Source organism: Pleurodeles waltl, chromosome 2_2 (assembly GCF_031143425.1).
Source record: "Pleurodeles waltl isolate 20211129_DDA chromosome 2_2, aPleWal1.hap1.20221129, whole genome shotgun sequence".
NCBI classification, from domain to species: domain Eukaryota; kingdom Metazoa; phylum Chordata; class Amphibia; order Caudata; family Salamandridae; genus Pleurodeles; species Pleurodeles waltl.
This window is the reverse complement of record NC_090439.1, coordinates 145,936,596-145,962,464: the sequence shown is the minus strand read 5'-3', so window position 1 is coordinate 145,962,464 and position 25,869 is coordinate 145,936,596.

The window sequence follows — 25,869 nt, the reverse complement described above, 5'->3', positions numbered from 1 at the left end:
AGAATGAGGGCAGAGGTCTCGCCGTGGTCGAGTTGGCGTCTGATGTCATCTGTCGCGGTGATGAGAGCGGTCTCGGTGCTGTGGTTGCGTCTGAATCCGGTTTGTGAGGGGTCGAGAACATTGTTGTCTTCGATGCGGCATGTCAGCTGAAGGTTGACGATCTTTTCTGCGACTTTGGCTGGGTAGGGGAGGAGGGAGATGGGGCGGAAGTTCTTGAGGCCCTTGGGGTCCGCTTTTGGTTTCTTGAGGAGGGCGTTGATGTCAGCGTGCTTCCAGTTTCTGGGAAGGTGCCTGCTTCAATGGAGGCGTTGATAATCTTGCAGAGTTGGGGCGCGATGATATAGTCAGCTTTGTTGAAGATGTGGTGGGGGCAGGGGTCGGTCGGTGATCCGGAGTGGATGGAGTTCATGATTGTGCGAGTTGTGTCATCGTCGACGTTGGACCAGGTGGTGATGGGGTTGGCGATGCTAGGGTACGAGGTGGTGACTGAGGAGGGTGCGGTCGCGGTGTTGAAGCTGCTGTGGATGTCGGCGATCTTGTTGTAGAAGAAGGCGGCGAGGGAGTCCTGGGAGGGCGGAATATCGTTGACGTTGGTGCTGGGGGTGGTTAGTTCCTTCACAATGCGGAAGAGCTCTTTGCTGTCATGAGCGTTGTTGTCTAGGCGGTCTTTGAAGGAGGACCTCTTGGTGGTCCTGATGAGGTGGTGGTGTCGGCGGGTTGCGTCTTTGAGGGCATCCTGATTGACCGGTGTGCGTTCTTGGAGCCATTTCTTTTCTAGTTTCCTGCAGGAGTGAAACACACACACAACACGCAACACCCCCACCCCCACCCTCACCCACTACACGATACACACAAACACATGCAGAAACATTACATTAACACCCCGTAACCCCCTGGAAGAACGCAAGGACAAAAGGAATTGAGTTAAACAGTGATATTTTTGAAATAGGCAGATATACATAAGAAATAGAAAAACAGTATATACAAAAATAAACAATATGTACATAAGACGGTACACTGTCCATTCAAAATGTCCATGGGCCAGTGGGCCAAAAATCAGGGGCCAAGCCCATACTTGACTCCTGCCTCAATACGGAGAGAACACTGCAGGGGCATCAGGTCAAAAACACACATGCACCTCAGGGGACTCGGGAAGGGGGGGCACCTCAGCTGGAAGATGGAATCATGCCACTGCTCCTCGAGGGGGCTCCATGCCCACTGCTTGGTCCTGGGGAGTGCAAGGCCACAGTCTCACAAGTCTCTCAAGTGGGAGATTTGCCCACTGCTTGCTCCTGGGGAGTGCAAAGCCACAGTCTCTCAAGTGGATGGCTTCTTCCACTGGTTCTGGAGGGGGCCTTGTGCCCAGTGTGCTTCATCCTGCCCAGGATAGGGTGAGTGGATGCATATCTCCACTTGTTCAGGCGGAGGCCTTGTGCCCAGTGTGCTTCATCCTGCCAAGGATAGGGTGAGTGGATGCATATCTCCACTGGTTCTGTAGGGGGCCTTTTGCCCAGTGTGCTTCATCCTGCCAAGAATGGGGTGAGTGGATGCCTTTCTCCACTGGTTCTGGAGGAGGCCTTGTGCCCAGTGATGCAAGACTTGGGGTGTGGCAGTTCACAGTCCCTCACCTGGGTGTCTGAGGCATGGGATTTGCAGGGAACCGGTTGCATGATAGTCCATGGAGGCAGGGCTAGACTCCATCTTGGTGGGTGTGCTGCCAGTGGTCGTTGCAGGCTCCAGCCCTTTTACTGCAGCCTTGGACGGCTGCCCACTGGGGCTGCTGCTTCTGGTAGTGGTCCTACTGTCAGTGGTGCAGGTGGCGGTGCTTATGGCAGGGCCTGCGCCGGTGCTAGCAGCGGTGCAGGTGGCGGTGCTGCCAGTGGTGGAGGGAGGATCCTGCCCTTCTCCTGCAGCCTCGGACGGCTTTCCACTGGGGCTGCTGCTGCTGAAGGATGGGGGAGGGGGAGGGAAGAGGTCAATGTTTGCCAGGAAAAGCTTCTTAGACAAACTGGGGTGGGAAGAGGGAGAGGGTTTGGGAGTGGAGGAAGAGGGAGTGGTTGTAGGAGGTGCCTGTCTGCTGTGTTTGGGCACAGGTGCATGGGCTCGAGGCTGTTGTGAGGTGGATGGCTGTTGGGTGGGTGGGTGCTTACGTTTGTGTACTTTGGGAGGAGGGGTTACAGACACACTGGGAGAGGACACAGGGGACGTGTGCATGGATGTGAGGGTGGTGACTGCCCGTGAGGGGTGTGTTGTGATGGGCGTGCTGGTGATGGAGAAAGTGGATGAAAATGTAGCGATGCAGGTGTGAGTGGAGGCACTACTGGGAGGGAGGTGGGCAACGAGGTCGAGGGGGACACAGTGGAGGCAGTGGATGTTGGTGTGTCTGCAAGGGGATGTTGCTTGTGTGAGTTCCTGTGAGATGAACTGTGGTGCTTGTGTTTGCCTGAGCCACTTTTGTGTGGTGATTTGGGTGAATACTGGTCTGAAGGTGTGCTTGGGATAGGCTGGGGTTGAGGGGATTGGGTCTGGGTAGAGGAAGTTAGAGGGGGAGGCTAGAAACAGGTACAACGGCTGCCATCAGGGAGTTGGCCAGAGCCTGAAATGCTCTCTGTTGGGCCGCCATGCCAGAGTGAATGCCCTCCAGGTATGCATTTGTTTGTTGTAAATACCTCTCAACACCCTGGATGGCATTCAGTATGGTTGACTGCCCAACAGCGAGGGATCTCAGGAGGTCAGTCGCCTCCTCACTGAGGGCATCAGGGCTGACGGGGGCAGCACCTGAGGTGCCTCGGGCGAAGGAGATGCCCACCCTCCTGGGTGAGCGGGCACAGGAAACACATTGAGGGGCTGCTGGGAGGGCGGTGCTGGGAGGGGGGTTGGAGGCTGTACCTGTTGTTGGGGTGGGCACAGAGGTGTCCACCACCACCAGTGAGCTTCCAACGGAAGAGGAGTCGCTGTCTGTGGTCTCCCTTCCTCTCTCCACGTGGTGGTCCCCTCACCCTCCATCCCACTAGTATCCTCAACCTCTGTGGATTTGGCCTCCAGGCCCATGTGGTATGCAGCTCCCTCCATCACCAGTGCCTCTGCTCCTCCGCCAGATGATGCTAATGCACACAAGGACAGGGTGACAAAACAAAAAGGGGGGGTGGAGACAGAAGATACACTTGGTCAATGCCAGCAACACCACTACCGTTGGCGTACACAACACATAGGGAACAGCCCTATGCACTAGACCATGCACTACCACTTACTAAGCTAGTCACCAGCCCATGGAGTACAATGCCTTCCTCCATTAGCTGCCCAGTAGTAGATGCCTACTAACACTATTGGGGTAGGAGTGATTCTGAGCCTGTCCAAAAAGGGACCTACCCTGCCATGTTCGCCCTGGCTTAGGGGCACCCATAGCCCACATCCCCCACCCAGGTAACTCTTAACGGTGGCAAAGTCAGGATTCGGATTCTGTACTCACCCCCTTGTGGCTGCTGTGATGCCTTCAAGCGCCCATCCAAATCCGGATACGCCACCGCCACGATGTGGAACATCAGGGGTGTCATGGTGCGATGGGCACCCCTTCCTCGTTGGGAGGCCAGCCCCAGCTGGGCCTCCGCCGTCTTCTTTGCCCAGCGGTGCAGGACCTCCTACATTTTGCGGCAGTGGGTGCTCCGCCGGTCAAAGACCCCGCGGTCCGCACCTCCTTGGCGATGTCATGCCAAATACCCTTTTTCTGGTGAGCACTGACCTGCAGGGATAAGACAGCAGATAAAGGATTAGTCATACCATCTGGACTGTCATACTTATGGCCCACCATATCCCTCCATCCCCTTATGCACATACATTGACCACCATACATGCAGCACTCTGGCCAGGACCCCTCTGACCCCCTACATGTGGCTTACACACATAGCACTCCACACATTCATGGCCCACACATCATGCTCACAGTGTACTCACCTGTTTGTCTGGAGGACTGTAGAGTAACATGTACTGGGGTAGGACCCCATCCACCAGTTTCTCCAACTCCTCCGCAGTGAAGGCAGGGGCCCTTTCCCCAGACACATGAGCCACTGTTGCTTCCAGACACAGGTCACAGCAGCACTTGCAGTGTAGGTCCTCTCCTGTTGAAGGTCAGGTAGCAAGTGAGTTAACAGACAGAAAATGGTGGTCACAACCGCGGCGGTGCGTACCATCACTGCCGGCGTAAATCGCCATTGGCTCCTGGAACCCATAGGGCCCAATGATAACCAATGCGAAGTTGCGCAGCGGTCTTCGACCGCCTTCCGAGATGGCACACAACATCAGCAGAATGACCTCATGTCCACTTGTCCCTCCTCACAGGTCAGGCAGCCGCCATTTCAGGGGAGCACGAGGCATGGCACCTAACTGCGTCACAACAGACACTGGCACAGCAACTGACTGTCAGATTCACAGACTGGTTCTGTAAAGTAACAAAATCATCATTAGTGCAATTGAAGTGTGAATATGACCCTCTGCTCACCGTTTTCTTCCATAGGCTTGAACCACTGAGGCTGAATATGAGATGGCGACATCCTCTGTTGTACTCACCCCTGGTGGACCTTGCAACAATGGAGGACAGACACATTATCATAACATACAGACTTGATCGGCCACAGTCCAAGATTGGTGTGCCCAATTGGAGCCAGACCTGATTTCAGCTATCTGCCAGCCCACAGGTATCCCCCCTCTAGTGCAGGTCCTGTCAGTGCTCCATTTCCTGGCAAGTGGTTCCTTCCAAACAACAGTGGCTATGGCATCAGTGATGTCTCAGCCAATGTTCTCCAATGTGTTGACCAGAATATTGTCAGCCCTGCTGAAACACGTGCGCAGCTACACCGTATTCCACCAGGTAGAGGATTTGGCCACAGTAAAGCCTGACTTTTATGCCCTGGGACATATCCCCAACATCACTGGTGCCATTGCTGGTACATATGTGGCATTTGCCCCCCCCCCCCCGGAGAAATGAACAAGTTTTCAGGAATAGAAAAAGCTATCACTCTATGAATGTGCAGATGGTGTGTTTGGCGGACCAGTATATCTCCCATCTGAATGCCAAATATCCTGGCTCTGTGCATGACACATTAATCTTGAGGAATAGCAGCATCCCATATGTGATGGGCCAACTCCAGAGGCACCGGGGGTGGCTAATAGGTGAGCCCAATGTCCCCACCCAGTATAAGTAGGTGTCTGGGTATGGGGTTGTCCCTAAGGGTTAGTGTGTGTCTAACAGTTGTCCCTTGATATTTGCAGGTGACTCTGGTTACCCCAACCTCTCATGGCTTCTGACCCCAGTGAGGAATGCCAGGACAAGGGCAGAGGAACGTTACAATGTGGCACATGGGCGTACAAGGAGGATTACTGAAAGGACCTTCGGCCTCCTGAAGGCCAGGTTCCGGTGCCTCCATCTGACAGGTGGATCCCTGTACTACTCACCCAAGAAGGTGTGCCAGATCATCGTTGCATGTTGCAGAACCTGTCCTTGAGACACCAGATGCCTTTTCTGCAGGAAGATGAACCTGGAGATGGTGCAGTGGTGGAGCCTGTTTACAGTGAGGAAGAGGAGGCATAGGAAGAAGTAGTTGACAACAGAAGTAATATAATTCAGCAGTACTTCCAGTGACACACAGGTAAGACACTGTAACTTCAATTTACTTGCCAGTTTTATGTTGGATATTGTACATGACAGCCTGATTTCCCTATGGTTTTGGCCACTTACTGTACCCTTTGGCATCTCTGTTTTCAGATATCTGTGCCCACTCTGCCTCCTGCTATGTGTACTGCTGCTCGCCAAAGGTCATTCCAAAGTATATTTTACTGTACATATGACTTGCAATGCTTTGATAATGTTGAACTAATACATATTTGAATGATTGGACAGACTCCAGATTTGTATTTGTACCAAGGGAGTTGATTTAAGTGCTCATAAATATAGGGGGATGTGCAATGGGCTGGGGTGATGGTGGAGGAAAGTCCAGGGTAGAGTCCAGTCTCTTGGTATCACAGATGCATTGTCCAGTGGGGTATAGGAAGGGGAGTAATGGCAGTTCAATGTGGACAGGGTGACAGAGTGGGACAGAAGGGTGACAATCAGGAGAGTCCTATTTCCTGGCACGGGTCTTGGCAATGTTCTCTGGCTTTTGCCTGGACCGCAGGGACCTTTTTGTGGGGTAGTTCTCCTTCTGCAGGGGGTGGGGTGGTGGTGGCCTGTTTGTCCTGTGGTGGGTCCTCCTGTCCACTAGTGCCGGCGGAGGTGGAGGGGTGTTCTTTGGTGTGGCTAGTGTCAGGGGCCTGTTGGTGTGCAACTGTCTCCCTCATGGTCTTGCCCATGTCAGCCAGCACCCCTACAATGGCGACCAGGATGGTGTAGATGTTTTTGAGGTCCTCCCTGATCCCCAGGTACTGTCCCTCCTGCAGCCACTGGGTCTCCTGCAACTTGTACATTAACTGGCCCATGGTCTCCTGAGAATGGTGGTATGCTCCCAGGATGGTGGTGAGGGCCTCGTGGAGATTGGGTTCCCTGGGCCTGTCCTTCCCCTGTCACACAGCAGTCCTCCCAGTTGCCCTGTTGTCCTGTGCCTCTGTCCCCTGAACCGTGTGCCCACTGCCACTGACCCCAGGTCCCTGATTGTCCTGTGTTTGTGGGGTTGCCTGGGGTCCCTGTAGGGGTGGACACACTGCTGATTGACGTGTCCTGTGGATAGTGGCATGGGCCCTTTGGGTGGGTGCTGTGGTGGTGTTTCCTGAGGGGGAGGCTCTGTGGTGGTATGGGACTGTGGCAGGGTAACCGACTGTCCAGAGGTCCCTGATGGGCCAGGTTGGTCATTGTGATCCAGGTGCGCAGAACTGCTGTCATCACTGTGGGCCACCTCTGGGGGGGGACTGCATGCTGCTGGCACCTCCTCTCCAGTGACTGTGAGTAGGGGTCCTGTGGGGATGAAAATGCAATGTTATTGAATCTGCGTGTGCCATCTTGGGCATGGGTGTGTTTCCCTGTATGGTTGTGATAGCCCTGTCAGCTTTGCCTTGTACGCGTGGTCATTTTGTGGGCTAGGTGATTCTCTCTAATGTGCATGCTGTGGTGATGGGTGTCTTTGCAGGTCTGTGATGGGGTCCCTAGATAGGTGTTACATGCAGGGCTTGGTTTTGGAATGGGTGGGTTATGATAGTGGGGTACATGTGAGGTGGTGGAGTGATGAGGTTGAGGGTAGGGGATGTTGTTTATGATGGCATGCAGGTAGGATGGGGGATATAGTAGTAAAGATTTGACTTACCAGAGTCCAGTCAACCTGCTACTCCTACGAGGCCTTCAGGATGCAATATTGCCAAGACTTGCTCCTCCCATGTTGTTAATTGTGGGGAGGAGGTGGGGTCCACCGCCAGTCCTCTGTACAGCTACCTGGTGTCTTGCAACCACAGAACACTCCTTTCCCCATATGTGGTTTCACCTCTTCCTGATGTCATCCCTTGTCTGTGGTGCTGTCCCATGGCGCTGACCCTGTCCACGATTCTCCGCCATTGCTCCATCTTCCTTGCAATGGACGTCTGCTGCACCTGTAATCCGAATAGCTGATGCTCTACACAGATGATTTCCTCCACCATGACCCTTAACTCCTCCTCTGAAAACCTGGGGTGTCTTTAGGGGGCCATGGATGTGAGTGGTATGTGTGAGGATGTGTGGGGTGATATGTGGGGTGTTGTGTTGTGAGGTGCGTGGATGGTGTATGGGTATGGCCTCTGATTGAGTGGGTGCTCCTGGCATGTCTCTCTCTGCTTGCTATCTTTTTTTTTTTGCTGTAAGGGGTTGTGGGTAATGTGGGTGTGTGTTTTATAGTGGTGTGGGTTTGTGGGTGTGGTGTGTGTATGTGTATCAGGTGTGTGTAGTTTGAACTGTCCAATGTGGTGGTGTCTTGTAAGTATGTGTATTTTGAGCACGGCGGTGTGTACCGCTAATGGTTTACAGCGATTGAAAGACCGCCACGGTTATTGGTGGGTCCTGATACTGGGGGTGTATTCCTGTTGGCATAACGGTGTGGGTTTTGCTATCGCCAGTTTATCACTGACCTATGGGCTGGCAGACTTTCTTGTGTGTCTGTATAGTGGCGGTTTTCTCTGTGTGGGTCATAATACCTGTAGCAGAATACCTCCGCGGCCACAGTATGTTGGCGGCCGTCGGCATGGCGGTAGGTGGCATTTTCTGCCAGGGTTGTAATGAGGGCCATAGTCTCTATGTCTCTTTTTCCCCTTTCTTATTATCTTATATTTTTTCTTCTCTCTCATTCTTTCTTTGTCAAGCCATTAGCTTTAATGCTAATACCTTATATTACAGGTTTAGGGAGTATAAATACCATAGCCTCTCCTGGGATGGCTCAATATAATTTTTCAATTGCTGTGTGCCCTGAAGAAGGTGAGTGACCTCTTTTGGTCACTTTTCACCAAAACGTGCATCAGCACCACCATCAAGGACAAGGATGGTCTATTGGATTTATACCGCCTCTTCACATATATCTCTTACGACCTGCTGTGAAGATTTATCTGCTTTTCCCTTTTTGTGGATGGTTGTGAAGTGTTTTTAGATCATCTTGCATACGATGGCCTTTCTGTTTTCAATCAGTATGATTGTGATGGTACGAATGTGACCCTTTTGAATTCTTATGTATTATTTTGTGCTTTCTTCCCAGGAGTAATACGGTATTCTGCATTATATATACAATTATAATATCAAAACAAATACGATTATTGTTGTTTAATAAATGGATACAGACTAACTTGCTATAAAATACATGGATATAAATGCACATTTATGATTTTGGCTTGATGAGTTCTCTTCTTTCTACTTGGGAATTCTGTATTCTTGGAATCATTTGGGAAGGTAAGTTATTTTCATTTTGGTGGATTACAGTTTTATCCAGAAATAACCTACCTTTGCTGCAAGAAGGTGAGTAGAAATACATCCTCTGGACCATTACACTCTTGCTCTTCACTGCTTCACATTCTCTGGCTCACATTATCTACCTAGGCAATGAGTACAAACTCTTGTAGTGTTTAAATACTCTTTTTATGTTCCTAACAGCATCAGATGGAGGCATAAACCATATAATCTGGATCTGGTGTGGAAGGGATGGGCAGGATCCTCCACGGGTGATAGCCTCTTGTGAACCATGTCCCCAAGCTAAACAAATATGCATATGCACTATATTTTGCAAGGCTTCTTCATATAGTACAAAAACCATGGACCAATCCAAGCACCAGTTTTCATGGCACCTGCTACGTCTAGTGAAGAAAGTCAAAACATATGTTCCAGAAAGCGATCTCAGAACTGCTGTTCAAGTCCTCATACTCTTCCATCTGGAGGTAGCAATGCCCTTTACCATGGCCTCCTAGACTACACTATTACCTCTAATTAGGGCATCCTCTATCCTACAGCACACCGCATCAGGGAGTAGTAAAATATGACCACATCATTTGCACCCAGATGGGGCTTCACTTACTCTCATTGCCAACCAGCAACCATCTTCAAAACTAGCTGCACAACCTGTATTCACCCAAAAAACCTGCAGTTAAGGTCAGACTAGTGATGAGGGAGTGCAAAGCAAACACAACACCGGAGGAAATAGCTGAAGACACACTTCTTTAGGGAACACTACACCGTGATGAAAGCAGTAGCACTCCACCTCCTACCTCATAACCCAGATCCTTTTCTATGCTCTAATTGATTGTTTCTTTGTCTCTGACCTTGTACAACTTCCCACTGTCTTTTTGTAAGAGTGTGCTATGAAAATATCCCACCTATGCATAAAATACTACTTTACTTTTCAGGGAGACAAACACATGGCTAAATACTAACAATATTAGCAAAAAGTGGTCTACAAAGGGAACTCTGATTAGTTGCATATTTAATTGTACATTTGATTTATGTAAACTTGTTACACCGTAGAATTAATGGGCATACTTTTTCATAATTTCTGTGGCACCCTAAATTGGCGAGGAATTTGTTAACCTGCACGGATTGCCTTGCTCATGTTTTCAGTAGCTTTGATTGTTGCATTTGTTTATGTGCAAGGAAAGTGATCTTTTAGCACAGTGTGCTCAAACTGGCAATAGTGAGAAAATCCTTTCCTAGAATAAATGATATATAATTTTGGCCAACCAAAACATTTTTCAAGATGCTATTTTAAGCTGATGTCACAATTTTTGACTGACAATTTCAGATTTTAAGGAATTCAGTACATAATAAAATGAAAGCTCTCACACCAAATGCAGTACTCATGACCTCATCCTTGATATAACAGATGAGCTCCCCAATTACATCAGTTATCTCACATTCATTTTACCTTTCCATTAACAATATGTGTTACAATTATGGAAACAGTATAAAGTCTTTGTTTCTGTTTGCGCTGTAATTAAAAGATGGGTCATGAAGTCCTCTTATATATTGTTACAATTGATAAAGTGAGGTGATTAGCATTGCATATGGTATGTAATTTATGGTTTGTGGAGCTAACCATAACCAAGAAGGAATTTCAGAGTCTTTTGGTTTCATTTTGTAACCATAACGTCACTCTATTTGTGCATTTTAAGTAAACTTCAGCGGGTTATTTGTAACATATACTGAGATGTTACATTCAAGGCTAATTATTACTGTACTCCAACTGCTTTTTTCCAGTGAATATTGTGTCTTTGTGAATGTTTACTACTGCCCCCTCTGCAGTTGGCCAACCCTCGCTTTCCACCGCCTTCAGGTACATGCAGCAGGATCTGTCTTCATAAACCTCAGACAAACACAGTGGGGTTTGGGCACAGAGCCTGGCCTATATTCAGGCTACGTGTCAACCCCTCAGTGAGTAGCCAAAACTCAATCCAATCCCTTGTATGGGCACATTCTTAGGCAAGGCCCAATCCCAAACTGTATGCAGGTGGCCACCACTGACCATGTGGGTTGGGTACAAAGTCTGTTCTGAGGCTTGGCTTGGAAGCAAACACCAACTGGGATGCTCCAAATGCATTTTTAGTTCAGATTTTTTTCAGGTGCAGCAAATCCATCAACATTTACTTTTTAATTACTTGGCTACTTTTTCTTCCAGTGTATTGTCAGCGGGTTCCTTTGGTGCCCCCTCACATCCCTTTAGGTGACGGTATGGTCAGACAGACTCCTAATATTTTTCTTGATGAGATGCTTTGTGAGGTGCTAGGTGTAGCACATTGGATAATAGTGGGCTGAACAGAATTGTTCTCTAACAGCAAGCTAATCAGAGTGAATCAATGGCAAAAACATGTAGTGTTAATTTTCAACTGGATTTGCCTATACTTCACACATTTGTGATCAACAGCCCAAATATCTTTATAATTTCAGCTTTCAGAGCTTGACTGACACCTTTTTGTAATGCTTATTTTTAAGAGAAAACTGAACCACTAGGCACAAAGCCAAGCAAAGACACTCATCTAATCGTTAATTACATTTCTACTTTTGCATAATTCAATTCAACTTTCACTATTTGATAGGAAAGCCGCATGCGGGGTGTATATATATATATATATATATATATATATATATATATATATAAAAATTATATATACATTTCTATGGTTTTGTATGAGGAAATTCAGAACTTAACTATAACGTCCTTATAACCTTTGTTTTTTTAAGTGAATTTCTAAGTTTTTTTTTAATTCTGTTGCTAAACTATAACAACCCTGTATCCTTTGTTTTTTCAGTGACTTTCTATATTATTTTTAAACAAAAAGTAATTTTCATTACTATACGTTAATCCAACCACTGACCAATGTGACCTTTGGTCACGTGTGGTGGGGGTTGGCTGCAAGGCCTGGTTTGCAGCCAGGCCTCGTAGCCAACTCCACATTGCATATGGCCATGTGAGGTGGGGGCTGGCCGCAGGGCCTGGCCTCCATTAACTCCATGTGGCTAACCACCCCAACCATCCAACCCCATTCTGTGTACAACATTTGGCCGTGTTGCAGCGGAAGTTGTCTGCAGTGCCTCTCTCTCTGGGTGTGAGAATAGGTGTGAGAGGGTGTCTCTAGGTGTGACAATGGCTGTAAGAGTGTCTGTCTGGGTGTGAGAGTGGGTGTGTGAAGGTCTATGGGGGTGTGACAGTGGGAGTAATAGGGAACACTTTCTACTAGTTACTTAAGTTCTACCTCATTGGGTGAAGGGCCAGTGTGGGGGCAGTAGGCTTGCATGTCCCCCTTCACCAGACTGATCTCTGCCCCAGGGACCGCATCCCCTGGGATCAAGCCTTCATTAAACAGAGGAGGGGGGCTATGAGGCCCCCTAACCCAGCCAATCTTTGACTCAGGGACCCCAGCCCCCACTTTTTTTGGGGGGAGGCGCGGTGCAGCTCATCTCCCCAGGCTAATTTTGACCCCAGGGACCCCACCACCCAGGTACTCTCCATCTCTTCTGGGTGCCCTCCAGAGCAAACTGCTATGCTCCAGGTGTGGGCACCCCAGGGAATAGCAGTAGCCGGCCCTGGGGGGTGATAGTCCCCAGGGGCATCTATGGCCCCTCCAACAATAGAATTTACCCCGGGGGGGTGGTCCTCAGGGCCAGGAGTCCACAACAGACTCCCATCTTCTTTAAATTCATCCCTGTGAAAGTAGCAGTCCCTGGGTTTGCAGGGGGGTACTTAACCCCCCTTAATGTCCCTCACTAGCCCCAGGGAGGTGGTGGTCCCTGGGGCTGTGAGGTGGCCACACACCCCTTGCATGTTATTGAAAGTTGGCCCTGGGGAAGTGGCAGACCCCAGGGATGCGGTCATCGAGGCTGCTTCACGGCCATGCACCCCCACCAAATAATATTGAAAGTTGGGATTGGCGGTCCCCCACATATAATTAAAGTTTGCCTGGGTAGGTGGTGGTCCCCAGGGCTAAGGGAGGGCTGTGGGGACCCCGCATATTCTTCCATATTAGCCCTGGGGAGGTGACGGCGCCCAGGGCTCTGGGGGAGGCAGCACAGTCCACTACATGTAATTAAAGTTGGCCTCGGGAGGTGTCATCCCCGGGGCTGTGGGGGGCTGCAAAGTCAGCCACATTTTGTGAAAAGGTGGCCCCAGTGAGGTGGTGGTCCCCAGGCCTGTGGGGGGCTTGTGTGTCCCCCCAACTATTGTTGAAAGTTGGCCCCAGGAAGGTGGCGGTCCCTATTTTAATGAAAACATGTTTCCCCTGGATGGTGGTGGTCTCCAGGGAGCAGGCAGCTGTGCGATATCCCCGCATTCAATGTAATATGAGCCCTGAGGAGGTGAAGGTTCACAGGGCTTCAGCAGGCCCTTGGAGGTGGGCCCTCTGCCCAACCTCCTTATTTTTTACATGCCCCTGTGACCTGGCCCACCAGGGGCCTTTATACAAACAAGCGCAGGAGCCTGTATTTGTTTTAAAAGTTTTGCCGCAGATTCATAACCCCGTTACACATTTGTGGCAAAAATCAAAACAAAAATGATTTTTTGCCCTGCGGGGATCCTCTTGGACCTCAGAACCAGAGCTTAGCAGTCGGCTCTTGCCCTAAGGTAACTATAACTCGCACTCTTGCCATGCACAGTTTTCATAACAATAATTTTGCTGCAAATGTTGCAGTGATAATATCAAAGATGCCATACAAGATCTCATCAGTGATATAATATGTGTAGTAATTAGCTGTGCAGGATGAAGACGTAAGTTATAGTTACCCTAGGACACAAGTATAGTTACTTGAAAGAACTCTAACTATAACTGTTGAATTTTTATGGTTTTGTATGAGTAAATTCAGAACATAACAATAACATCCCTGTAACCTTTTTTCATTGAATTTCAATGATTTTGAACATAAAATAATTGTAATTAGTATATGTTGTTCAAGCCCACATTACGTACTGCCTTTTGGCCATGCGCAACAAGGGTTGCTCGCAAGGCCTGGCCTGCAGCTAGGCCTTGCAGCCAAGCCCTTATAACCACCCAACACCTCACCATGCATGACCTTTGCCGTGTGCAGCGCAGGTTGGTCTGAGGGTTTGTCTCTGTTAGTGAATCTGTGAGTGAGTGCGTGCGTATCTGAATGGGTCTGCAAGTGGGGGTGTGAGTCTATGAGTGGGTCTGAGTGGGTCCATGAATGTGTGAGTGGCCTCATGAGTCTCGAAGTGCATGTATGAGTATATGAATTAGTGTTTGAATGAGTCTGTGGTTTTTCCCTCAAACTTTTTCATGTTCAAGAATAGTTTGTGAATAATTTGAGAAAATTCACACAAATTTGGGAATTTTCATAAATACTGTGCATGGTGCCGATTTTTTTTTTTAAACCCATATTTTGCCCCTAAAACACACCAATAACGCACCCCTGGGGTCAGAGTACATTCACCCTGAACCCTTATGACACTTTAAATTAGGATATCTACCCCAGGGGAACGTGTACAATAAAAAAAAATAAAGGCGGCAACTTTCTAGTCCGGTTGCGGTCAGCTATTACAGAGCTTCTTTTCACACACACATTCACGAAAAATCACACATTTTCACAAAATATTTGTGAGATAATTGAAAGGTGTCCAGAGATAACAAATTTGGATTTCCCTACATTTCTCACAAACTAATGCACGGATTTACATAAAATAAGCTACAGCAAGATCTACATATCAAAAGATACCTTTCAGCCACATTTGGCTTAATTCCATCCAGTGGTTTGGGCTGTAGTTGTGTCTAAAGGTCCTATGGGTATAAACATGGGAAGTGCAACTTTCTTGACACCTCTTTTTCTCAACCCCCTCTTGATAGATCACCCTGAAATTTTCCATGCATGACAAGAATCACTGCAACACTTTTTTGGAAAAAATTTGTGAAGATTCGTCAGAGGGTGCGAAAGATATAGGCAAGTCAAAAAAATATTTTTTCTTTGGAAGCATGGTCCTAACTATCTATAACTATGTAGTGGTGACTGCCACTGAGTAATATATATATATATATATATATATATATATATATATATTATTTTTTTTTTTCACTGAAAAAGCCAAAGGTTACATAGATGTTATAGTTAGGTTGTGAATTCACTCATACAAAAGAGTAGAAAGCTGTAGAAATTCAGCAGTTGTATTTACATGAGGTAACTATAATTTGCACCCCTGTCACTCATGACATGGTCAGTGACATCACTGATGACATCACTAATGACATCTCATATGACCAGAATGAATCCGTGGTTTAGATCTGCGGATTTGCAATAATAAAAAAAAAATTACATTGTGCATCCCATTTTTTCCCAAATAAACAGAAGACTCAACATATTTACAAATCACAAACATATTTTATTCATTTTCAATAGAACACAAAACTTATATTACAATTTTTGTGGTACAGCAACTCCAGTTCAGAACCGCGGAGCTGCTTGATGTGTGAACAGCAATCTTGCATTGCATTAGTTACTTTTGAACTATACCCAGTTTTGGGTAGGGCTGTAGTGTGGTTAGTTTTACGTATCCTTTGCGCGTTAGCTTCAGGCTTTAGGCCTTTGTGCACTTTGCCCTGGATGTATTTTATTCATTTGCTTGCACCTTAGAGCCTCTGTGCACTTTGTTCTAAATGCTTTTTATTAGGCTTCGTACTGTTATTTTTCAAATAGCCAGTTCTACGGTTTTGTTTTTTATTCATATCACACTGTTTAGCCTACTTCAGCACTGGAGTTCTCCATAACACATTCACTCTGTGCTTCAGTCAAGGATACAGTCTGGTACATTGCCGATAGACGTGGTAGGAGTTTAGACTTGGCATTCCTGCGTAGGGACATTTTGTGATCACGCTGACATGTTAGTTATAAAATCACTTCCTTGTCCCAATACACGGTAGAGGGAGATTCCAACCAGGGAACCACAACTAGACGCTGACTGCCTCGTTGCAGATGCTGAACCAAGATAACAGGCCTTTGCTCAGGTATTAGGGCTGATGTCTCCCCGGTGATTCAGAAAGGCAAGTTAGAAGCTTAACATGCTGAGCTCGAAATAGATCAAGCAGAGGGAGAGTAGAAACTAATAGACACAATGATAGCTTTGTTCTTATGTTTCACTCTCCTGGTGACTATTTCAATCCTACTGTGTTGTATGGTTCTGGTTATTGCGGCTCATGCCTTATTATCTAAAATACAGTCGTTTTATTAAAACATTATATAAAACCTATTCTGTCTTAGTCATTTGTATATGAGATCATACTGCAAATGAGAGAGTTGGTTTGAATCTGAGTGACCACGACTTCCCTGAGAAGTTCCAAAGATGTCATGCGCTCGGCTGCCCAATCATCTCTTCCCCATGGGAGAAATGAGGCACTGCTAGTTAGCCGGAGCAAAACCCGGATTTAGGGTGACAGAGTTCCTTACACGTGGGTCAGACTCAGTCCCCCACACCGTTATCGATCCTGCTGCATAGAAATCCAGTAGTCTCATTTAGGATAATGAGAGCCCACGCGACAGGGCCACTTCTAAAAACAGTTATTCTTCTGCTACCTCTTGAGGGAGAAGCATCTCAGTTTTGATCCTCCTGCTACAGAAGCTTCCAGAATTGCTGAAGAGAGTGCTCCACGACCACCTGCAGAGTCTCAAGATAGTCCTGAAGAATTTGATTCTCAACAGGTGCCTTCTTCATCTAGAAAATAGAGTGATGTGTGGAATTTTTTTACCATTCCTAGGAGGGAAAAAAGTAAATGCAAGGGCTGTGAAATGCAACCTCTGTGAAAAAAAAAATCTCTCATGGTACATCAAAGAAATACAGCCACAGAACGTCAAGTATGTGGAAACATCTGTGCACAATCCACAAATTGGCATACCGACGAATGATGAGAGAAAATGAACCAACACATTCCAATGCAGAACTTGGTACATCATCATCTAGCCACGCTACTGCTCAGAATATCAGTATGCCAGCCACATGTACCAAATTAGGTCAACTGGTAACATCCTGCAGCATCTGCTATCATCTTGTTATTGCAAAACTTAAAAATGTCAATGACTTCTTTTTGCAGGTCAAAAACCGCCACTGCTAATAATTTTTCGCAAGTTCTTTTTTCAAACTAGATATTACTGCACACTGTTGTCCTTTCATAATGCAAAAGTATTGCATTTAAGTTTTTCCCAAGTTTCCAATACATTTTTTTGAAGAAAAAAAAAACTTGTTGTATCCAGAACTGCAAAAACGGTTCTTGTTAGAACCACCACTAAATCAAACAAAGAGCTGTGTTCGAATCTTTATTACTCATCAGTATTTCGATACCTCTGTGAGTGTATATATAACTTTTCATTTCCATGTATAAGTTTATTCATCAGCTTCTGTCTTGGTGTCTCAATCTATCCATAATTGTGTCCCTGGGTGTGTTAGTGTGTGCGTAAATCTGATTCTGGGTATGTCTATGTACATGATAGCGTTTACCTGTATGTTTAAATGGAAGCATCACTATATAACTGGCTTTGTTAGTTTCTACATTAGTGCCTGCCTGGGTCTCTCAGTATATGCATTAGTGTGTGTCTCAGTGTGTTGGGGTGCATACTAATGTGTCTCAGGATAAATTAATCTATACATCAGTGTGCATCTGAGTGTGTCAGTGTATGCAGTCACGAGGACCTGGGTTTGTCATTGCATGCATCGTTTTGCATTTGGGTGTATCAGTGTATGTATGCAATAGAATCTGTACGGCTGTATAAGTGATACATGCGTTTGTACATGTCTATGTTAGTGAATGCCTGGGTTTGTGCCAGGCTATGTAGGTGTATGCATCAGTGTGTGCTTGTGCGTGGTAGGTTATATATCAGTGTACCCCTAGGTGTGTGAGTGTCACTCTATCCATTGCTCTCTCTCTGGGTGTATACATCATTGTACACTTTAATGATTCTCTGTATACATCAGTATCCACTTGGTTGCGTCACTGCATGCAGCAATATTTGCCTATATCTGTCAGTAGATATATAATTGCATCCCTGGATGTGTCAGTATATGTAAGAGAGTGTGTCTGGATGTATCACTGTATACGCCAGTGTGTGCAATGCTCTCTCAGTATATAGATAAGAGTGTATCTCTGTGTCCCACTACATGCATTACTGTATACCTAAGTGTCTCAGTGCATACGTCAGTGTATCCCTGAATGTGTCAGTGTATACATCACTGTCACCTAGCTATTATAGTGTATGCAATACAGTGCACCTGGGTGTCTCAGTCAATGCATCAGTTCCACCTGGTTGTCTCAGTGCACACAACAGTGCATGCCAGGGTGTATTACTCTACTCATTAGTACGCATTTGGGGATGTTAGCTATACATCACAGTGTGCATAGGTGTGTCAGTGTAGAGATGAATGTGTGCCTAGATGTGTCAGTGTATGCATCAATGCATCCCTGATTGTGTTATGTGATATATGAGTGTGATCCCTGGTGTATGCCTTGGTATATTAGTATCTGCATTTAGGAATACACAAGTGACTTTATGACTATTTCACTTGATACAAGACTGATTGTATCTTTTCCTTAGTAGTGCATATATACCTAGGTATGGGCCTCTACAAACTTAAATCCCAGTCAAGTAAAACTCAGAAAAACATGCTTCATCTTTTAATAAAAATACACTCTCTTTGTTAGTCTACATGCACCTCACTTAACCCGTTGAGTGCCTGGGACGAGCTAGGCTCATCCTCTGCCATGGTTGCCGTGTGCTGAGAATGAGCCCAGCTCGTCCTGCACCCAGCCCACGGAGGGAGTGTTAGCACTCCCCCCGTGGGCCTCCAACCCACACCCCATGGAAGGAAGAGGAATCGCTTCCCCTTCCATCCCTGACACCACAATCCCCCCAGTGACGTCTGATGATGTCAGCATGCAATCATGTGCTGACCTTATCAGATGTCACCTCCCATCACACTGAAAGCATGCTTCCAGCGCGATGTGGAAGAGAAATGCTAAGCATTTCTCTTCTGCTCGAGAGGAGGGGGCAGGCAGCGGCATGAAAGGAAAGACCTTTCCTTTCATTTCTCTGTAGCTTGATCGCGATCGAGCTGCATAAATACCCACTAGACACCAGAGTTTTTTTTTTATTAATTACTCATAAGGGGAGTGGCCTGTTGGGCAATTATTTTTAAGGCCATTTCTGCCCCCAAGCCTATTCGGCCCAGGGGGTGCAAAAGCCACTAAACACCAGCGATTTTTAAAAAATGTTATTTGTTTTGTTTCATAAGTGGAGCAACTCCTTAGGCAAAGGTCGCGCCCCAGGGGACAATAATTTTATTATGCCTATTCTACCCACCCTCGGGACAGAACAGCCTATATTGAATAGGCCGATCTGCTGCCAGGGGGGACAGAAGCCACTAGACACCAGGGATTTTTTTTTATGACATTGGCATAATGTGAGCCACCCCTTTGGCAAGGGTCGCTCCTCAGGGGGCAATTTTTTTAGTACGCCTTTTCTGCTCCCCCCGGGGCAGCAATGCCTATATTGAATAGGCCCCGGGTGCAGACGCCACTAGACACCAGGGAATTTTTTTAATTTGTTTACATTGATGAGGGGAGCTACCCCTTAGGCAAGGGTCACTCCCCTGGGGGGGGCAAATTGTTTTTATGCCATTTCTGCGCCCTTTGTGGGCAGATCAGCTTATTTTTGCCTCCAGGGTGGCAGAAACCACTAGACACTACCAGTGATTTTGTTTTTTTAACAGCAATTTCACTCAAGGGGACCAACCCCGTAGGCAAAGGTAGCTCCCCTGGGGGGCACATTTATTTTAGGCCATTTCTGCCCACCCAAAGGGGGCAGAAACTACTAGACACCACCAGGGATTTTGTTTTTTTTAATGACAATTTCACTCGAGGGGACCAACCCCTTAGGCAAGGGTTGCTCCCCTGGAGGGCACATTTATTATAGGACATTTCTGCCAACCTTGGGGCAGATCAGCCTAGTTTTGTAAGGGTCATCTGCCCCCCACGGGGGCAGAAACCCCACCAGACACCAGGGAAGATTTGTTTTTGAAAAAAAAGAGGGTGGAGGTATGACCAAATAAATGGGGACAAAGTTGTTGTGCCCACCAATGGGCAGATGGGGCAATCACCCACAATCCACTCCCCAGGGGGACAGAAAGCATAATAGATTCCAGGGAATTAAACAAAAAAAAATAGTGGGCTGGTGGCTACCAACCAGTATGGGCATGGTTATGCCCCCATCCCAACTGAAGTGGGTGACAGTCTTTCATCTCTCCACTGCACACTAAAACATGTTATCCCAGGGCAAGAAAGAGGGCATTTGATTATTTTGGGTTTTGGTTTTACATTTGGGCCATGAGAGCTTGGCTAACTCTCAAAATTGTTCCACTTGGAATGGTGAGGGCTGCACTTTTTGGACTTTGGGACGCTGCCATGTAGAAAAATCCATAAGACCTAGACACATATGAAAACTAAACATCTGGGTGAGTCCAGGGTGATGTACTTCACATGCACCCAGCACCATTTTCTTACAAAAATACCCTGCAAACCTCCAATTTTGCTGGAAAACACACATTTGTCACACATTTTTGTGATGGAACCTTCCGGAATCTGTAGGAATCCACAAAATTCCTACCACCCAGCATTGTTGCATCTATACCAATAAAAATTCTGCTCCACTTGTCAGCCTAAAATTGTTTTTTAAGACTGCCCTTTTGGATCCACTTTGGCTCCCCCTCAATTTTGACACGTTTTTGGCTCTTCCCTGTCACATGCACTTGGCCCACCTGCACAAGTGAGGTATAATGTTTACCAGGAGACTGAGGGTAACATTGGGTGGTAGGAGATGTGTCCCTGTGCGGTGATCCCAACAGAAATGTGGGCAAAATGTTTTTGCTAAATTTGAGTTTTGCTGAGGATTCTGGGTGAGAAAACACTGGGGTTCCATGCAAGTCACACCTCCCTGTACTGCCTCATGTGTCCAGCTTTCAGAAATGTATGGTTTTGGTAGGTTTCCCTATAAGGCTGCTGAGCCTAGGACCAAAAACCCAAGTCCCCCCGCAAAAAACGGGAAGTTTTGTATTTGATCATTTTGATGTGTCCAGATATTGTTTTGGGGCATTTCCTATAGCAGGCACAAGTGAGGTACCATTTTTATTGGGAGACTTGTGGGAACCCTGGGTAAAAGGAAATTAGTGGTTCCTCTCAGATTCCAGAACTTTCTGTCACCAAAATGTTAGGAAAAAGCCTTTTTTTTGGCCAAACTTTGAGGTTTGCAGAGGATTCTGGGTAACAGAATCTGGTGAGAGCCCCACATGTCACCCCATCTTAGATTCCCCTAGGTGTCTAGATTCCAAAAAATGCACAGACTTGGTAGGTTTCCCTATGTGCCGGCTAAGCTAGAGGCCAAAATCCACAGCTAGGCCTTTCCAATAAATAGCTGTTTTCTTTGGGAAAGTGTGATGTGCCCATATTTTATTTTGGGGCATTTTCTGTCATGGGCACTAAGCCTACCCACACAAGTGAGGTACCATTTTCATCAAGAGACTTGGGGGAATGTTGGGTAGAAGGAAATTTGTGGCTCCCCTCAGATCATAGAACTTTCCATCACCGAAATGTGAGGAAAAAAAGTGTTTTTTGACAAATTGTAATGTTTGCAAAGGATTTTGGGTAACAGAACCTGGTGGGAGCCCTGAGTCACCCCATTCTGAATTTTCCAAGGTGTCTAGTTTTAAAAAATGCACAGGTTTGGTAGGTGCCGGCTGAGCTAGAGGCCAAATTCAAAAGCTAGGTACTTTGCAAAAAACAGCTCTGTTTTCTTTGGGAAAATGTGGTGTCCACTTTGTGTTTTGGGGCACTTCCTGTCGTGGGCACCGGCCTACCCACACAAGTGAGGGACCATTTTTATTGGGAGACCTGGGGGGAACGCTGAGTAGAAGGAAATTTGTGGCTCCTCTCAGATTCCAGCACTTTCTGTCACCAAAATATTTCTTGGGTCAAATTTTGAGGTTTGTAAAGGATTCTGGGTAACAGAAGCTGGTGATAGCCCCACAAGTCAACCCATCCTGGATTCCCCTATGTGTCTAGTTTTCAGAAATGCACAGGTTTGGTAGGTTTTCCTAGGTTCTGGCTAAGCTAGAGGCCAAAATCTACAGTTAGGCACTTTGCTAAAAATAGCTGTTTTCTTTGGGAAAAGATGATGTGACCATGTTTTGTTTTGGGGCATTTCCTGTCACGGGTACTAGGCCTACCCACACAAGTGAGGTACCATTTTCATCGGGAGACTTGAGGAAATGCTGGGTGGAAGGAAGTTTGTGGTTCCCCTCTGATTAGAGAACTTTCTATCACCGAAATGTGAGGAAAAAAAGTGTTTTTGACAAATTGTAATGTCTGCAAAGGATTTTGGGTAACAGAACCTGGTGGGAGTCCTACAAGTCACCCCTTTCTGAATTACCCTAGGTGTCTAGTTTTTTAAAAAATGCACCGGTTTGGTAGGTGCCGGCTGAGCTAGAGGCCAAAAACCAAAGCTAGGCACTTTGCAAAAAACAGCTCAGTTTTCTTTGCGAAAATGTGATGTGTCCACGTTGTGTTTTGGGGCATTTCCTGTCATGGGCACCAGGCCTACCCACACAAGTGAGGTACAATTTGTATTGGGAGACTTGGGGCAACACTGGGTAGAAGGATATTTGTGGCTCCTTTCAGATTTCAAAACTTTCTGTCACTGAAATTTGAGGTTTGCCAAAGATTCTGGGTTACAGAACCTGGTGCGAGCCCCACAAGTCAACCCATCCTGGATTCCCCTATGTGTCTAGTTTTAAAAAATGCACAAGTCTGGTAGGTTTTCCTAGGTGCTGGCTAAGCTAGTGGCCAGAATTCACAGCTAGGGAATTTGCATAAAATAGCTGTTTTCTTTGGGAAAAGATGATGTGACCATGTTTTGTTTTGGGGCATTTACTGTCACGGGCACTAGGCCTACCCACACAAGTGAGGCACCATTTTCATCAGGAGACTTTGGGGAATGCTGGGTGGAAGAACGTTTTTGGCTCGCCTCAGATTACAGAACTTTCTATCACTGAAATGTGAGGACAACTTATTTTTTTGCCAAATCTTAATGTTTGCCAAGGACAATGGGTAACAGAACCTGATAGGAGCCCTACAAGTCACCCCTTTCTGAATTCCCCTAGGTGTCTAGTTTTAAAAAATGCACAGGTTTGATAGGTGCCAGCTGAGATAGAAGCCAAAATCTAAAGCTAGGCACTTTGCAAAAAACAGCTCAGTTTTCTTTGGGAAAATGTGATTTGTCCATGTTGTGTTTTGGGGCATTTCCTGTCGAGGCCTACCCAAACAAGTGAGGTACCATTTTTATTTTGAGACTTGGGGGAATGGTAGGTAGAAGGAAATTTGTGGCTCTTTTCAGGTTCCTGAGCTTTCTGTCACTGAAGTTGTTTTGGCCAAATTTGAGGTTTGCAAAGAATTCTGGGTAACAGAACCTGGTGAGAGCCCCACAAGTCAACCCATCCTGGATTCCCCTATGTGTCTAGTTTTAAAAAATGCACAGGTTTGGTAGATTTTTCTATGTGCCGGCTAAGCTAGAGATCAAAATCCACAACTGGGCGCTTTCCAAAAAACACTTCAGTTTTCAATGTAAAAATGTGATGTGTCCATGTTGCGTTTCCTGTCGCTAGCATTAGGCCTACCCACGCAAGTGAGGTACTATTTTTATCAGGAGGTTTGGGGGAACACAGATTAGAAAAACAAGTGTTATTGCCCTTTGTCTTTCACTCCATTTTTTTCTTCCAAATGTAAGACAGTGTTTAAAAAAGACGTCTATTTGAGAAATGCCCTGTAATTCGCATGCTAGCATGGGCACCCCGGAATTCAGAGATGTGCAAATAACCACTGCTTCTCAACACCTTATCTTGTGCCCATTTTGGAAATACAAAGGTTTCCTTGATACCTATTTTTCACTCCCCATGTTTCAGCAAATTAATTGCTGTATACCTGTGTACAATAAATAACCCATTGCAAGCTCTTTGCAGCTCATTTATTGCTCTGGGTACGTAGGATTCTTGATGAACCTACAAGCCCTATATATCCCCACAACCAGAAGAGGCCAGCAGATGTAACGTTATATTGCTTTCAAAAATCTAACATCGCAGGAAAAAGTTACAGAATAAAACATGGAGAAAAATTGTGATTTTTGTCACCTCAATTTCAGTATTTATTTTTAATTTAGCTGTTATTTTCTGTAGGAAAACCTTGCAGGATCTACACAAATGACCCCCTGCTGAATTCAGAATTTGTTTTACTTTTCGGAAATGTTTTGCTTTCCAGGATTCAGCATTGGTTTCACACCCATATCTGGTCACTAACTGGAAGAATGCTAAAAGTACAAAATATAGTAAAAATGGGGTATGTCCCAGTAAAATGACAAAATTGTGTTGAAAAATGTGGTTTTCTGATTTCTAATTCAGGTCTGCCTGTTCCTCAAAGCTGGTGGTCCCCAGGACCAATTATTGCCCCAGGAGAAGAGACCGTTCGCTTTTCATTTTGCACAGGCTGGACCCAGGAAGGTGGTGGTTCATGGGGCAAATGTGACCATTTTTGTATTTAGGTGTCAGGGAAGGCGCCAGTCCCTGGGTGCATCTTCAGATACAAGAGTGGGGTCAGAGTGGCTCCCTTTGTATTTCCTGATCAAGCCCTGGGGAGGTGGTGGTCCCCAGGGCCTTTTAAGGCCTGCAGAGGGGGGCCTTGTGGCCCCCTCCTGATTCTGCATAAGCCTCTGGGGAAGTGGCTGTCTAGAGTCTCAACTGGCCTTGGGGAGTGTAGCTGCATGTGCCCCTCTCTCCTTTTTTTAAAATGTAACTATGCCTGGGGACCTCACACACATGGGGGCTGAAAGACAAACAAGCAGGGGAAACCACACTATTTAACCACACATTTAAACAAAATGATTTTTTGCCCAGATGGGCTTCCTGTAGAATCCCAGCACCAGGGCTAGGGGTTCGGGTCATTTCTACCCTGCCCTCTTTTCTTTTTTTATTACTTTAAATTTGGGACTCGGCTGAGTCCGAGTCCTAAAATGGCTGCCAACACTTATCGGTTTGAGTATTGGTAGCCAATCAGTATGGGGGCTGTTAAATCCATGGAGGATCCACATCCCTAGATATCTCATTTACCATTTTCCTTTAATATCTTAAAAACTACTGAACAGATAAACACCAAACAAGAAAAAGAGTTATTTTCGGACGAAGAGCTACCTTTCTGCCAACTTTGGTGTAATGCTGTCCTTGGTTTGGGCTATATATATAACTAAAATATAAATACCTTCAAATTTCACAATAGGCAATATATTAAAGAAAGCTTTTCCACAATGAAAGCAATTGTATACATCCAGAGAAGCAAGGAAATCATTGTCATCCATATAACATACTAGTATGGCTATGTTAATCAGGAAGAAATCAGAAATCTTTGCAAGATGCCTCTGTTTCCTTGAAATGTTTTTGACATTTTAGTGAGCTAAATTATGGGGATTTGGCCCAGGGCAGCGCAGCAAGTCATCTTGCTGTCCTGAATCAAATTGAAAGGACAGGAATGATCCGTATCCATAGCATACCAAGAAAATTGCCATTTCAGAAGCCTAACGCTAGTGCAGACACCCTTGCACCAGAATGCAGCATACATAGAAAGAGAGAAAAACACGAAGAAATAAAGATATTCTTCCTCGTTGTGCTTCCCCTGGGGAAAAGTAAGGTTTTAGAGCATCCCCGGGTTTACAGGCTCCTGAAAATCTGGGGTTGCGTTAATATCCATTGGTGTTGCATTGGAAAGCCCACCTCAATGCCCATGGCAATACAGCGATGTGTGCTGCCTTGCCTTACTCTGTATCCATGAGGCCATTCAAAGCAATGCAGAGTAGCTTTGCATGGCCTCATTGATATG